Source organism: Lissotriton helveticus, chromosome 7 (genome assembly GCF_964261635.1).
Source record: "Lissotriton helveticus chromosome 7, aLisHel1.1, whole genome shotgun sequence".
Lineage (NCBI taxonomy): Eukaryota > Metazoa > Chordata > Amphibia > Caudata > Salamandridae > Lissotriton > Lissotriton helveticus.
The window spans coordinates 15,504,128-15,521,569 of NC_136068.1; positions in this window are offsets into that span (position 1 = coordinate 15,504,128).

Genomic DNA, 17,442 nt, shown 5'->3' on the forward strand with positions numbered 1-17,442 from the left:
TGTACGGATCGGTCACACCAATAAGGAACTAAGATATTAAGGCTCACAAATAGATTGGAGAGAGTGCACAGGATCTGGAGAAGGGGCCCAAATATATTTTTTGACTCATGTAGCTATCAGATCTGGATCCATGGGATCTCGTCGTTGAGACCAATGGTGTCACACTTCATCCTGAAGATCCATTTCTGCTCTTTGACAAAAAGGTAATGGGCGAAGTCACTAACATGTTGAGGGATAAAAGGCTGTTCAAGCACTATCCACTTAAGTTCTTCAGCAGTGTGTTTCATAGTCATAAAGTGGTTAGTCATGCGTGTTGCTTGTCGATTCTGCCTAATGGTGCTTTTATGCTCACTGATCCTGAGTTTAACCTTCCTGGTGGTCATGCCAATGTAACGGAGGGAGCACGGACAGGTCACAAGGTAGATCACTTTTTCACTATTACAATTGGTGTGATGTTTAAGGATCCATGGGCGGTCTGTACCGATGTCCACAGTGAGAGTTTTTTCGGTCTGTGGGCACACTGTACAACCACCACATGGATAGTGACCCTGGACAGGTGGCATGTCCCACAGGGTATTAGAACAATCTCGGGGGGAGGAGCGAGGTCTAGTGTGTACTAAGTCATCACGTAGATTATAGCTCCTCTTGAAAGAAAACAGTGGGAGTGGAATATTCACTCCGGCTGTATTGAGGATCCGCCAGTGTTTCCGGACGATCTTTTGTACCTGTGTCGAGACAGTACTGAACGTAGTGACAAAGGTAAGATTTTCCAATGGAGGTTTAGCAGCTGGAGGAGTAAGAAGGGCCTCACGGTAGTTATTGGCGGCTCTCTTACATGCTCTTCGTATCAGGGAACGGGGGTAATCTCGTTCCCTGAGTTTACTGCTCAGATCCCGGGATAGATCCTCAAAGTCACAAATCTCTGAGCAATTTCTGCGAACCCTCAAAAATTGCCCGAAGGGCAAGTTCTCGCGAAGGGAACGCGTATGATGGCTATGGAATTGCAATAGGGAATTCATCGACATTGGTTTGCGGTAAAGTTTGCTTGCCAAATGACCATCTTTAGGAAAGATCAGTAGATCCAAGAAAGGAAGTTCGGTCTTACTATGTTCAACTGTAAATTTGAGATGTTGGTTTTGAGCATTGAGCCAGGTTTGAAAGGCAAGTATAGACGTGGTGTCACCACGCCATACAACCAAGATGTCATCTATGTATCTCTTCCACAGTATCGTCTGATGGAAGAACGGATTACTGTGGTCGAGTACATATCTAGTCTCAAATAGGTGGACATAGAGATTCGCCAAACTGGGGGCGAAAACACTCCCCATTGAGGTACCAGATGTCTGTAAGTAAAGGGAATCCTCAAATTGGAAAAAGTTTTCCATCATGGCGATCCTGGCGAGTTCCATGATGAAACTGATGGGAGTAATGCTGTCATGCTCTCGGGATTCCAACAGACTCCTCACTGTCAGTAGGGTCCCCTCCTGCGGCATGCAGGTATAGAGAGATTGGACGTCGAAGCTAACCAGAGTGTCAGTCCCGACGTCGAAAGCAACCTCTGGCAGTAAGCGAAGAACATCGTTAGTATCCTGTAAGATAGGTAGGCATGAGCCGCACCAAGGGCCTCAAGAACACATCCACAAAGGTGGAGAGTGGTTCTAAGAGAGATCCAATGCCAGAGATAATTGGCCGACCAGGTGGTGGTCTGGCTGGCTTATGTATCTTCGGCAGAGTATAAAAATATGGAGTCACTGGATGGGTGGTGACCAGGAACCGTGCCTCTTGGGGTGTTATCCAGCCTTCGGCGCTGGCTTCTTCCACTAAGGTTTTTATTTCCAAGGACAATCTCTCAGTGGGATCAACCGCTAGTAAGGTGTAGGAATTACAATCACTGAGCTGTCTCAGGCACTCTGCTCGATAAGAGAGGGTGTCGAGGATCACCACGGCACCCCCCTTGTCGGCCGGTTTGATAGTGATGCTGGCATCTTTGGATAGTATATCCACTGCCTTCCTCTCAGCCTTTGACAGATTTTGGTAAGTACCACGGTCTAACGGAGATAGAGAATCAATCTCGTGTATAACAGCCTTCTCAAACGCACCAACCATTGGAGGTACTTGTTGGAGTAGGGGTGTAAAGGTAGATTTGGGTTTGAGACCGGTGTTGGTGTCTTTTTCAGTATGTTCCTGATCGCTCTTGTGGTCAGAGAAAAAGAAGTGGAGGAGGACCTTCCTGAAAGATTTCTCGATTTCATTGCGTAATTTGAAAGCATTACCATTGTAGGTGGGAACAAAACCAAGGCCTTTATTAAGGACTTTGTGTTCAATAGGGGTCAAAGTCCGTGAGCTGAGATTGACAACCAGGTCCTCCCTGTTAGCTGAATTGGTTATTGTCGGCCCCGTCGGCTGCGGGTGTTGGGGGTTCCTGTTCGTCGTCCCAGTGTACCGTAGGTTGGCCCCTCCGTCGACCCCGGCCCCGGCCCTGTCCTAAAAAAGCCTGTTCATCAAAGAATTGGGGCTGTGGGTGGTACTGTGGCATTGGATGTGGAAACTGAGGGTAGCCCCAGGGTGCTGGTGGCCACCATGGGCCTTGTTGGAAATAGTTTCCCTGTCCGGCCCTCCTTCGATTGGACCTATTGTGCTGACCTCGGCCTCTCCATTGGGGAGTCCCGCTGGACCCCGGGTCTCTTTCGGTGGAGTCACTGTCGGACGAGGATGTCGAGTAATTTGAGCCATATCTCTTTCCTTTCCTAGTCAAGTCAGGAGGTACATAGTTGTCGCTTGTGTATGGATAGATCTTTTCCATTGAGAATTTGGCTAAATCTTTTTTGAATGTCTCTATCTTTGTAAAAAAGATTGGGTCTCTATACTCTTTGTTGGTTTTGTTAGCCTCGTCTTGTTGTTTTTGAACTGTCTGTCTGAAAGAGTGGTTTTGATCTAGCCTGTATTTCAATGAGAATTGTGTCAGCCACTCTTTTGGCAGTTGTGATAATTAAAATGAGCCAATCGCGGGTGCACCGCCATGCGATTAATGACCAATCCCTAAGAAAGGTCTTATCTGTAAGGAATAGTCTCGGGGTGTTGGTGACCAACAGGCCTGTGGGGGCACATTTCCCATGAAGGTACTCAGCCATGATTTGGCCATGGATGATGGTGCGGGTGTGACTCTTTTTTAAATTTAGGATGGTATCCCAGTCTCCTGAAGGTCCCTGTCCGGTCGTAGGAATAGAGTCCAGCATACTAGGATTGTCATTTAGAATAGTTTGAAGGGTGTCCTCATCAAAGGCCAAGCCCGCGAATTCCGCCATTCTAACAAGTCCACTACTTTGGCGTTATCGCGGTGCCCGTGCCTCCCAGCTCTGTGCCCGGAAGCACTCTCTGCCAAATCACTGCTGCGGACCTGGCGTTCAATCCCCACAGAGGCGCTAGCCTGGAGTGCGCCTGTGGGCTGAGATCAGCGCTGCGGATTGGCCTCCCCGCAGCGGCCCCCGGAGCCTGGGGAGGGCTGCCGCGATATCGAGAAAGGCCGCGCTAGTCCTTGGAAGCCGGCAAGGGAGGCGTCACGTGGCCGGGGAGCCGGCTACATCACCAGCCGCGCCCCCCCATCAGACGCGCTCCCATTGGTGCCCCGCAACCACGCCCAAGCAGGCCGCGCTCCAATTGGCGGCCTTGGGCGCGCCCTGACCCGAGCATTGCCGGATTGGTCCTGGGCCCCGGAAGGTAAGAAGGTCCGGGACCGGAGAGAGGCGGAAGGCGGCTCCCTGGAGTGGGAGAGCCCGTAACAGACATGACGGGGACGCACCACCTCAGGGGGCTCCCCGGAGCGCGTGAGCCTCCCCTGCATGCCCAGACTTCGACGCATGCCGCAAGGGCCCCTGGGGGGCCGAAGACAAAGGTAATACCCCGGGGGGAGGGCTGAGGGCCCGTGACTGCCCCTCCCCTTTAGGAAACTGTAGTTGGGCCCCGTTGGTCCTAGTTGCACTAATGAGACTTTCTGAACTGGGTGACAGCCGAACTGAGCACCTGGTGTTGTGCAAAAAGTTAACCCCTGGCTAGGGGACTGTTCTGTATAGACTGCCTTTAAGCAGGAGCTGAGTTAATAATATTGATGTGCCATGCCAGCAGAGGTTCTTCTGCCTAATGGTCCTAAAACACTGCTTTATTGATCCTGCTGAGGTCCCACGTTGATATTGAAGCCTGCATAATGAAATGTTAACTGAGTTTTGAACCTGTTCTTCTATACTGAGGTATAGCCTGTGCCCTGAAGGAATGGTTTTATGTCTGCTTCTCTAATAAAATGTTGAGTAATTTCTAAAAGAGTATTATTGCATATGGTTATTGAAAGAAGTATTACCTGAGTTTCAAAGGAGTTATTTTACTGATGCCTGTACAATTAAATGTTGCCTGATGAGGTTATGCTAACTTGATTGCAATGAATTACCTACCAACAATAAGTTCAATCTAGATAAAAGCCTATTGATGTTAAAAGACTAGCAGGTGTGGTGTCATTTATTGTGTGTGTTCCCAGTCTCAGTGTGAGTGTGTGCTGCACTGCTACTTTATCCCTAGCTTTCGGGTGTCTGCCACTCGCGCCAAGCTCCCCCACGGGAATTGGTGACCCCAGTTCTCACATTGGTGGCAGCGGTGGGATAAGGACCTGTAGTTGTGCAGCACCCTCCAATGATTCAGTGTGCGCCGCAATTGGAAACCTGTTGCTATGCAAGCCTATTGACCTCCACTGTCTAAGTGATTGCGCAGATTCCTGTTTAACCTGTTACCTACGTTCTAGTGTCTTTCCTTCAAAGTGTCTGGTTCCCCACCTGTCAAAATGGAGTTTGAGCTGGCCAACCTTGAAGTGCATATGGTGGCACAGCTGAGGGACTTCTGTCAGGGGATGGGGGTGTCTGTCGGGCGAAGCGCCAAGAGAGAGGAGCTTCGGAAAGCCTTGAGGGATTGGGTAATGGCCCACCCGGAGGGGAGAGGGCTGATGTACTTTACTAAGTGTGCCCTGGGCTCCTGCCAATCAGTTACCCAGGGCCTATGTTCTTTCCCTAAAACTGCTTTGAAGACCAAACCCAATTCACACTTTCTGGCCCCAGGTCAGTCCCTGGTAAATGCTACCACAGGTACCCAGGGCACTGTGGCCAGGGATGGCCCGTAAGGGCTGCAGCACTAATTGTGCCACCCTTAGAGGCTCATTACCTTTACACTCACACACTGCCTTTGCAGACTGTGTGTTTTGGTGCAGAACAAAGTGAAGAGTCGACATGGCACACATCCCTGTGTGTCATGCCTACAGCCCACTGCCCTGGCATAGATCAGTCACCCATCTAGCTGGGTGCACTATACCAGTAGTGAGGGTACAGGTACAAGAGCCCTGTACCCCTACAGTATCTAAGTCCATTCTTAGACATTGTAAGTGCCCTTACATAATCATTTTTAAATTGAATCTTTCATTAATTTTAATCCGCGTGACGCATTGTATTTTGGGGGGATCCTACCTATAGTTTTGTGGCATTTATCTGGGAGGAGACCAATTCCCGCTGTTAGCTCCGCGCCATAGCTGAACTGCCTGGAAATCATAGAGCATTATTAGGAAGCGTGGTAGAGAGGTAGTGTTAACCCTCTCTCCCATAGAGTTGTGCGTGGCGCCAGAGGTCAGGGGTTGAGTGTTCAGAACTCTGATGCCTCAAATGTCAGCTGTAAAGTGGGCTCACAGCAGACGTGCCGCTGGCGTGCCAAAGGCAAGCCCGTCTGCATCCATCCGTGCCAGGCCGGGCCCAGGGGCCAGGGACCGTGCCCAATTACAGAGAATACATTACTCCAAGTGGCAGCTTCTATTGCTTGCACAAGCCCTGACACCATGCAGGGACAGGGGGGGCTACTGGAATCGCATGTCGAGGGATTACAGGTATGCAAGCTCTGTAAACATATGCCCGAGTTAAAGCTCAAATTCGGTAACGCATTAATCAGCCCCAAAAATGGTGAGCTCGGTCGAGGCTGGGCGGGTGTGCTTTCTCCCCATCTCTACCATCATAAATTAGCTGTGATGCTTGATGGAGGTCTTTGCATTCATGAATTTCTTGAGCGCAATCCCTGTGTAGTTCCTATGACTAGGAGGTTCTTTCTCCTCACTTGCTGCTCATTCTCTAACCTTAAACAAGAGGCATGTGAATATTCACCATTTTCAGGAGCAGGAAAATTCATCACCGCAAACTACAGTGCCAAATAATTCAAAGCTGTTACATGGTAAATATATTGACAAACTACAGACTGTTGTTTATTCAAATTGGAGACAAATGTCGTAATAATGTGAAACATTCTTAACTATACTCCAGTTGTGAGGGCATGGCTAATGGCCAAACATAGCAGACGCACTCTGAGGGGGCTCCAACACCACACCCGACAAATCTAACTACATCAGGGTGGGGAGCCAGTCGCAGCCCTCTACTTCCACCTATCCAAGCTACATACTGAGAAAATTACATTGCATGCTTTGAAGAGATCTTTGCTGAGACCCTAACCCTGTGGTGTGGTGGGGCCAGAGAGGACCGTGATTCATGGAGTGGCGCAACTTGGAGATGTCGCCTGGAGTGGCTGTTCGGCCGGGCCGCAGTGTCCACAAACACGCAGCAGAGAGTGGGAGCAGCCTCCTGACCCTGCTGGCAGTGACCCCGCTGGGCCTTCTTGGAGGCACGGCACTGGGCAAACTGGCTGTGGGCGATAACCACGCGTGACTTTGAACCCTCATCTGCATTGTGGTAGCGGGTCTCGCGAGCTGGTGCTGAACCAGCCACCACCTCTGGAGACGGGATCCTAGGCCCACTCCTGGATTACATTGATGAGGCCTTTGCTGGATTTGGTGAAAGTGTAAAGAACCTCTGTTGAAACACATACGTGCACTATGGCAGCCACAGATTACACTCTTTACTGCACCTATTCAATACTCCTCCATGGACTGTTGCCGCATCCATTGTGCTTGCTACCTCAGAGCCTGATGGGGTGACCTGCACGTTGACTGCCGCCACATGTGCTGCAACCTTGTACGGGGCACAGGGCGAGACGCCCACAATAGGAGGCTTATTGTGAACTCACATAGAATTCCCGCCGCACACATACTAGCGCTTTGCAACATCTTCCGGCCTTTTACACACTATGATGGACAGCTCACTCAAGGGGCCCCGGTGCCTTTCGGCGTGGTGGCAAAGTTACAAACACACATTGTAACTGGAGAAAACTCTTCCCTTCTAGCCCTTTACGCAGTGTAGTGTAAGAAAGGCACTATACATTCTGTAGGAGAGTAGGATCTGCTTACTATGGTTACCCCCACTTTTTGCTGTGCTTCACTGATTTATCGACTTTAGTCTGGCTGGGGCCCTGCTTACCAGGACCCCAGCCTAGCTGCTTCCTCTCTAAATTGATTGCATGTACATTAGGTACACTTCAGATTGGTTACTGGGTTACCCTTATGAGTCCCTAGTATATGGTACCTTAGGTACCAAGGGCATAGGTACCCCAGAGGCCTACCAGGGGCTGAAGCATGTATTATGCCTCCCCTGGGAAACCTTCCAAAATGGAACCACAGGTCTGCTACTGCAGCCTGGGTAAGGTGGTGCTTGCACCCCTTACTAAGATATAGGTTACCTATATCTACCTTTACAGACACATATTAACCTATAAGTCACTCCTATAGCAGGCCTTGACAATCCAGAAGGCAGAGTGCTTGGTTTTGTGTGAGAGGGTGCCCTAGCATAAGCTGAGCCCCTCTGCCGCTTTCCCATATTCTCTTAAGTGCATTATAACCTCGCAGTAAATGCTAACTTTGGAATGGCTGAATGAAAACATGTCGTGTTTGGTGTCAAACACTTTGGAATCCTACCCCCCGCCAGTCCTGGTGGTGGGGGTTGAATTCCACACTTCTAGAGGGTGAAGACACATACAAACGTACCTGCCCGGTAATATTTTAAAAGAGCCCCAGTATCTCAAAATGGATGCTACTGCTACAGACACGAGTCTGACCTCCTGCTCCTGGATGAAATTCCGGCAGGGGAGGCCTGAAAAATAGGTTTCCTGTCCAGGGAGGTGTAACCACTACCCCAGACAGACTTTAGTGTATTGGGGCAGGGTGAGTGCACTCAGTGAATGCTTTTCAGACAGTGCCTGGGGCACACAAGGTGTCCCTGTGCATATCCCAGTTCAAACCAGTTGCGGGGGCACTCAGCCCCTGCTCTGGCGCGAAACTGGAAAAAGGGAAAAGTGGTGTAACCAGCCCCTCCCCAGGTCCTCCCATTGGTGGGACCTTAGAGTTAGTCCAACCCCTAAACTTAGTATAAGTATGGAAACCCAATCCCTAGGACTTTAGATTACCCTGGACGAAACTCTGCAACATGTATCCTGGACCTTCGACATTCTATTTCGACTAGAAGACGGAAGGATCTCCCTTGGGGTCAAGGAGTGATTCCCCTGTTCAAGCAGGCACCAAAGAAGCATCTTGCCAGTCTGCATTTCCAAGGCTCCTGCCAGATCCCGAAGGATTTTCAGCACAGAACATGGACTTCCAGACATCTCTGAGGCCGACACGAGATCACAGCAAAGCTGTGACCCGCAGCCATCACGAGAGACGTGGGACTGAAACTCCTGGACACCATGCATATTTGCGAGTGCACCTACTTTCCGAGATTTCCCGAATTTGTGCATTGGGCTACTCATAGTCCAAGCCCTGAGCACCATCTGCACCGAAGATTGTGGGCCTACACTCCACAAGTGTTCCGTGGGCCTGCTTCTAGCATTTCTGCTTGAGGCCACTTTGCAATCCCTGGTCTGTCGACTGGCGGGTCCCTCCAAAGGCAACTCTTTTGTTTCTCGGGCTTCCCTGGTTGCTCCAGATGTGCCCTGACTCCTCTATAAAGGGTGAGTCCCTCAGACCTTGCTGGTCTGCTCCAAAGCCAATATTTGCTTTCTGCGTGGGTTGCTTTTGCCAAGGCTTGTTGGGTCCAATCCGGATACTGACTCTGCAGCAGTTGGCATCAACGTGGGACAGCTCGAATCCAGCGCCTGGTTGTCATCGACACCTCCTGGTCCTCGTAGCTGAAGAGTCAAACTTCACCTTCTGCACCTGAAATCATTCCTAACCAAGTCCTTACTTGCGAGGAGCTTTCTGCCAGGAGGAGAACTTGCCCGTTTCTGCACCGGACCTCGGACCTCGCCGCACCCGCTTCGCGGGTGCCGCATCGCCAGGAGTGAGAGGGGCTGCACGCTAGACTTTGAGGGAGAAGTTCTGGAACTGGGTTGAGGCAGACAGCGGGGCTGCGAGCGTTGCAGGGACTCCATATCCCAGGAGTCCCTGCGTGACCGATTGACAGCTTCCGGTCCGCTCCCCCTGTTGTCCCGCCCCCCGCCCATTTGGAGGCTTTTTAAATCCCCATCGCCTCTTCCACTGTGGGACCACTTCCTAACCAAGTCCTTACTTGCGAGGAGCTTTCTGCCAGGAGGAGAACTTGCCCGTTTCTGCACCGGATCTCGCACCTCGCCGAACCCGCTTCGCGGGTGCCGCATCGCCAGGAGTGAGAGGGGCTGCACGCTAGACTTTGAGGGAGCAGTTCTGGAACTGGGTTGAGGCAGACAGCGGGGCTGCGAGCGTTGCAGGGACGCCATATCCCAGGAGTCCCTGCGTGACCGATTGACAGCTTCCGGTCCGCTCTCCCTGTTGTCCCGCCCCCCGCCCATTTGGAGGCTTTTTAAATCCCCACCGCCTCTTCCGCTGTGGGACCACTTCCTAACCAAGTCCTTACTTGCGAGGAGCTTTCTGCCAGGAGGAGAACTTGCCCGTTTCTGCACCGGACCTCGCACCTCGCCGCACCCGCTTCGCGGGTGCCGCATCGCCAGGAGTGAGAGGGGCTGCACGCTAGACTTTGAGGGAACAGTTCTGGAACTGGGTTGAGGCAGACAGCGGGGCTGCGAGCGTTGCAGGGACTCCATATCCCAGGAGTCCCTGCGTGACCGATTGACAGCTTCCGGTCCGCTCTCCCTGTTGTCCCGCCCCCCGCCCATTACGTCCCCTATATCTAAGGTCTATCCTCCCGCAGCACGGGACGCAGCTCGGGGCAAAGACCGGGCTAAGAGCGGGCCGTTTGAGGCCGTTCGAGGACGGAAAGGACTGGACTGGGCCACCTCCCTTGTCTAAATTCCTGCTATACTCAGATTTTGTAAATTTATTCTGTCCTCCTATTTATCATGTGTACACGGGGTAGTCGTAGTAAAACTGCTAAGGGAGGGCAAAAGCTCAACGGGACCCTCGATGACTTCATTATCAAGACTAATACGGCCATTGATTTTTAAATCAGCAAAATGCAACATAGAGTATCAGTAGAGTTAGAAGCGGCACGAAGACTATCCCAGGACTTAGCCTTTTCTAAAATATCATCCTTAGGTAACATTGCCTCCGCAAAAACTCCCGAGCGCTTGTCTGGTCCCCGGCCATTGATAGTAAAGGCGGATATTCATCACCTCCCATCAACCCCTCCCTTGGAGCTACCATTTATTCCATTGTCGACATCTCCTAAGCCCACCCAGATTTTGTTGTCAAAAACCCCTGGTTTAGACTTAGGTATCCCCAAAAAATTTGAGATGTCAAAGCAACTAGCAAGTGTTAATAAAAGATATGCTGCCCATATAAGGAAACGCCTTGCCAGATCAGCTTATGCCCGGAAAAAGGCCAAAATTGCGAGGGCACATTTCTTTAATAATCGTCGTCTCCTGGCCTTAAATGGGGCAGGTACTGTTGTTCCGCAGGCAAATACCTGCCCAACTGGCGTGGAAAATGGTACCAGTATAGACAGTGTAGAATTAGATATAACAACGGGGGAAACCCTTCCAAATCCCGTTGAGTGGGTCTTTGAGGGACCATTAGGTGAGTCTGGTAAGCAACAGGGGGGTGACGAAGATTTCCTCAAAATTGTATGGGATACATTGAAAAAGCTTTTATCCCCCTTGGAACTCAGACTCTCTCGTATAGAAAACAACTTGTTAGAAATGGATAAGACAATTGTTACTCTAGCTAGTCTTAGCCTAAAACAGATGGAGGCAAACACCCTACAGGGAGATGAGAGCATCCCACAGGTCCCAGCTGTAGTTACACTGGTCCTGCCCCCGCCTAATCCTAAACCTATACCCAAACCCCGCACAAAGGATTGTAACCCTATAGTTATTAGCCCACAAACTACTGTCCCAACCCACCGCCCCCCACAAGGTACAGTACCCACAAAACTGGGTTCTCAGGTCACTGTCCAACAACCAAATAAGATTGCGAACCCATGTACATATTTCAAGGGACCTAGAAATGGAAACAGACATAACTTTCGTGGGGGTTTTATAGATTTACCACCAGATGCCAGGCCTTATGTTGTTGTGCTAGCTGGTGTGCCTGTTTTGGAGCCACAATCTCAAGAGAACCATTGGTCACTAAAAACAAGGTTATTTATTGGCTTAATGCAAATAGACAATTACCGAACCACCTAAGAAGTAACATCTTAATGGTTCGTAGGGTACCTTGGGTAGGCCCTACATCTAAGTCCATCTCGGGTGACTGTATTGTTGTCTCCTTCGCAGACCCATGTACAGCTCAACATCTATGCTCATGGGACGCACGTGGGGATAATTCTGGTATTGTTGTCAGGCCACTCACCTTCTTTTACCCTCCACGGCAAAATGCAAACTTAGGAGGGAACTGGTCAACAGTCCAAAATACTATGCGGAGTGGACGAAGGGAAGGTTGGCAAGGTCAAAATGGTTGGTGGGAAGGGGTTCCTACTTCTAATATGTTCGGTTGTTTGGATGAGGTCGATTGACTTCGGGGGGTTAATGTTTCAGTTTATAATCCTGAACCCATCTCTATCCCTGTGATTCCTGTCTCTACCCCACTAGAAGCATGCGTAGATAGTGTTGCTCTCACAGTAGGATCACGATCTGTCCTAAGCCCTGTAATTAGGGTCATTGTCTCTACCACATTAGAAACAGGCGTAGATAGTGTTGCTCCCTCAGAAGGATCACGATCTGTCCCAAGCCCTGTAATTAGGCTCATCGAGACCAGGGTGGAAGATGTAAGCTTATCAGACGTAATACCTCCCAGTGATCTAGTGGGATCGCTCAAGGTGGTTTCCTGGAACATAGCAGGGTTAAGGGGCCGCTTGGATAATGACGATTGGGTCGATTTTATCTACACTTATGACATTGTTGTTTTCCAGGAAACCTGGGCAACTGTTCCCCTTTTTAGAGCAGGATACCTGAACCACTTTAAGCCTGCTATACAGGGCCCAAAGGGTAGAGCCTCCGGAGGCTTGGTGGTGTGGATTAGAGACTCTTTGGGATACCATTCCACGGAAATCATGGTAGACAATAAAGATTTACTATGTATTAACCTTAGCAAGGGCAACAATGAGAGCATGGTATTAATAAACATCTACGCCCGAGGCAGTCAAGGTGGCCGCAAGCAATCAGTTTTGAATGACCTAGATTGGCTCCTTAGGAAGTTAAGCTGTGACAGTTTTATCCTAGTGGCAGGGGATTAGAACTGCTCATTCGAACCCATTCTTAGCCTGGCTGAAGATGTGGGAGCTGATGAGGACATCGTTTGGAATATCCCCCCACTAACCATAGGTAAGGGTGTTAGGGGAACTGAGGCGGCCCTACACTGGCTAGGATTTTGTATGGAGTGGGGGTTGAGGGCAGTGAACGGCCGCACTCCCTCTGACAAGCCTGGCAATCCTACCTTCGACAACGGGACTAGTATGAGCCGAATCGACTACATACTAGTAAAAGTAGATTTTTGGTCATTCGTGATGGATATGGAGGTAGAGGTAAGGCCAGAGAGCGATCATAATCCCCTCTCATTGGGCCTTAGGGTACCCGGATTGGGTGATGGACCCCCGGTAACAACATGCCCGACGTCTGAGATTATTTTGTGTAATAACAGAAGACGGGTTAAATGGCCTAGGGTCATAGCAGATCCTCTGCTCATTAAAGAAATAGAGGAGGTGGTACTAAGAACAACGGGTAAGATGGTGGATCTATCCTCCCCTAGCGGGGTCGACTCTCCAATTATTAACTTACATGAAAACTGCTTCATGGAATTAAAAAGTTTGCTTACAAAGCCACCGAACACTAAGGAAGTTAAAACTTGCAAAAGGTGGTACAATAGGAGTTGTAGGGAAGCACAGAGCAAACTAATAGCAGCTGTTAAATCAAGGATCTCTATTGATATCAAGAATGCTAGGCTAATCTACAAACAGGTCCTATGGAAAGCCAAGAGGGAATGGGATGACTCGTATTTGTCAGAACTACTCTTGGCGTGCAAATCGTCCAACCAAAGAAAGTTTTGGGAGACTGTTAAGTGGGGCAGGGATCCGGATTACCAAATCCCCGTTAATCATGTCTCTGCTTTGGATTGGGTGGGCTTTTTCACCGCTCAATTTGAAGACCCAAATGTCGTGCTTGATACACTAAATGAGCCCGCACCGGGGTTTCCACTCCATAATATTGGGGCTGCACCCACCTTTTCTTTTTCAGATACTGAGCATGCTCTTGGTTCTGTTCAGCCAGGGAAAGCACCGGGACTGGATGCTATTCCAGCAGACCTTTTCAAATCGAACTTTGATGTATGGGTCCCGTACATAACTATGTTGGCCAATGCAATTGCATCAGGGGCCAGGATCCCTCAATCTTGGAAAGGGGCAGAGATTTTGCCAATATTTAAAAAAGGGGATCGCTCATTGCCAAGTAATTATCGCCCTATAAGTCTGATCGACTCACTCCAAAAAATAGTCTCTAGAATGGTTCTTGCAAGAATTTAGGGATGGATAGAGCAGGAAAATATACTATCCCCCATGCAAGCTGGGTTTAGACTGGGCACTAGTACCATAGACCAGGTGTTCAGACTCACTATGCTTTATTGGAAGGTGTTTTTTTTAGGTGGAGGGGTTACTTATGCCGCATTTGTGGACCTTAAGTCGGCTTTTGATTTGGTTCCAAGAGCGAAACTATGGGATTCTCTAAGACTCATGGGCCTACCTGTTGAAATCCTTGAAATAGTTGTGAGATTATACGAGGACAACTTTGCTCGAGTGAGGTGGGGCAAACAGGGCCAGGTGACCGACAGCTTTCCGGTAAAACGTGGGGTGCGCCAGGGATGCGTGTTGGCCCCCACCCTGTTTCTCCTCTTCATTAACCAGGTTGTCAAATATTTCACCAACTTCCAGACTGATGCACCTTCACTGGGTGGGTCTAAGTACCCGATGTTAATTTTTGCGGACGACACCCTGCTCCTTTCCAAAACCCGTAGTGGGTTGCAAACAGCTCTGAATAGGTTTGCAGAGTTTTGTAGGATAAATGATCTACAGATCAATGTAGATAAAACCAAATTTATGGTTTTTAGCAACAAAACCCCGATTAAAAGCTCTGTAAGTCTGAACGGTGTTTTGATTGAACAGGTGAAGGCAATGACTTATCTGGGTGTGACCCTTTATTACCAACTTAGCTGGAAACCCCAGATTGAGGCATTAAATCTTACATTTGTTCGTCTCATGGGTTGTCTATTACAGGAACAGAAGAAATCCTTAACTAAACGTATTACCCCTGTATTAAAGATATATGAAGCAAAGATCAACGCAGCCTCTCTGTACGGGGCTGATATTTGGGGTTACAAGGATCTGTCTATTCTGGTTATAGCCCAGAATAAGTTTTTGCGGAATCTGGTAGGGCTTCCCCAGTCCACACCTATCAAACCACTGCTGTTAGATCTAGGCTGCAAACCCCTAAACGAGATGGCCCGGTTTCGTTTGGTGGCACTATGGCGACGGCTTTGGACGACTCCAGAGCTCAGCCTTTTTGCCAATGAATTGGAGGAGGTAAAATCACTGTGGGGTGCCCATAGAATCCCCTGGCTCAGGGAAGTCAAACACGTTTTGCATGCAATGGGCCTTTCCGAGCTTTGGATTAATCCGGGGGCACCATCTTCCCCTCAAAACAAGATTTTAAAGACCAATTCTGGGCATCGGTCAAATCAATTGCAGTTACCCATTCATCAGACACTAACCTAACAGAGCATTTTTTGACCCACAAATTGACACCTTTTTTGGAGCCTTATTGGGACTTGATATGTAAAACCTTAGATCGGAAATTGTACCATCAGTTTCGTGTAGGGACTCTCCCCATTAATTCCTTTACTGTAAAGTGGGCGGGAATGTAAATAACAAATGTCCCTGGTGCCCGGATCATGTGGAAAGTATTGGCCACTTGTTCTTTACCTGCCCAGCCTATCGAGCCCCACGCCTAAGGTGGCTGAAACCCTTATGTAATAGATTGGATATTGGGGGACACCTTGAAGGCCTGCGGAAGTTTCGAAACATTAGATCAGAGTTCGTTGTGGTTTGTGTGGCCAAGTTTCTAGGAGGGGCGTGGTTGATTCGCATTAGAAAAATGCACACTAATTCAAATTAAATAATAACGTATGAAGGTCCTTTTTTTTGTTGTAAAGTCTTTTCGAATGTTTAATAACTTTTTGAATATTAGGTTTCATGAATGCTGTTTTTATCAATATTTTATGTATTGTATGTTGTCTTTTATGAATTTTATTTCGAAATAAAGACGTATTGGCCTTGACCTTGACCTCATCCAATATCGGTTGGCATCTTCTCCTCGCCTTCCTGGTCACTGGCTAGTGACCTAGACTCTGTCCCCTCTGCTTTCAGGTTCTTCAGATCTACGATCCACCCTTGGGTCCATCCGGACACTTTTCATCTGGTCGCCTGCAGCAATTCTTTGCAGCTCTCCATAGGAAACGACAACTAAACCCGACACGAAAAGACACCTATGCACGCGGCTTCCCTTGGTGAGGTAACACAAGCACTTTGGTGCTCCCGTGGGTCTCGGCTCTCGAACTGTCCAGTACTGAAGGGGTTTGTTCCTAGTCCACTCCTCAGTGTCCCTAATCTTTAAAATTCTAACCGCAACATTCTCCATAGAAGTCAATGGTGATTTGCGGCTGTGTTTAGACACTGCTAGCATCCCCGTGGGTCTCTTGCATCCCTACCTTGGGTGGTTCCTAGTTGCCCCAGTGATTCTACAAGCCCTAGGCATTGTCTCTATGCTCATAGCGGTACTTATACCACTTTCTTAGTATATGATTTGTGAGGCCCCTAGGGCAAAATGTACACTGTGCTAATTTACTGTGTGCTAAAGAAGCTTACTGTGTGTACTAATGCCTCTAGCCTCATAAAGAGACCAGAGGGATGTGTTTACAAGCACAGTTATTGGCAAAAAAACAATCCCAACCAAAGGCCCTGCAAAGCATTATGGGACGAGATTAGCAGTGGACAGTGAATATTATAGTATCCAATATCAAAATAATTCTACAAAGAGCTGCAGTTCACCTAGTTGTTACTAGTAAGTAAGTAAAGTTTTATTATTTTAGGTTAATTAAAACCATTACAAAAAAGACATTTGAGTGCATGTATCCTCAGATAAAAGTTAAAAGAAAAAGAAAAAAGAAAAAGGAAAAATTTAAAAGCAAGAAACCTTTAGTTATAAAAGTAGTAGTGCTAAAGACAGTTGGGTCTGGGAGCTGAGCATTGTTCATTGCGTCCTGTCTTGGCCGTAGCTCCTTAGGTCTAATCTGGGCCGAGTTCTTGGCTTATTAGTTTGAGGTTATGTCAACAATAAATTCCCTTTGGGCGCATTTACTACAAATCAATACCTAAAACTAGATTCAACAGTGAACATTCACACACATTTCAAAGAGCAATATAGGAAACAAGATTATGTAAAAAACTGTAAATTCAGTATACACAGTTTATTAATACTTAAAACAACAATAAAATCACAAAATTAAAAATATATAAAAAACTTTATAAAAAACTTGAGAACACAGAGAATAAATCAAAGGAACAAATCAAATACATTAATTCATTCAGTCTATTTCCTAAAGCTATAAGGGAACGTGCATCAAGGTAAATTCAGCAACAATCAGAATATTCCTCAATTAATATGTGTAGTACTATTCCCTCGGTTTCGACGCGTTTCAACGGACAAATAGTATATGGCCGCCTTCATCAGGAAATTATTGCCTGTCTTCCCAAGATATCTGAAATTAGATAAAATATATCTTAGCTCTACTATGGAAATTCCATCTATCTCTGTACATAAAACTAACCGAATTAACACAAGTACATGTCACCAGGCTATTGCACTTTCGCCGGCGTCTTGGAGAAGCTGCTCAGATCTTGCCAGAGCTGATGGTTCAATGTATTATCTGGTGAGTTCTTTATTTTGTGCCAGCACTTTATATATGACCCTCTCCGTGCAAGCATTTGGCAGGTCAGTCCAAATTCTAACCGGATCTGGGCTTGTGAGGTATAGGGTGGCAGGTTAAAAAGGAGTCTGTAGGCCTTTGAG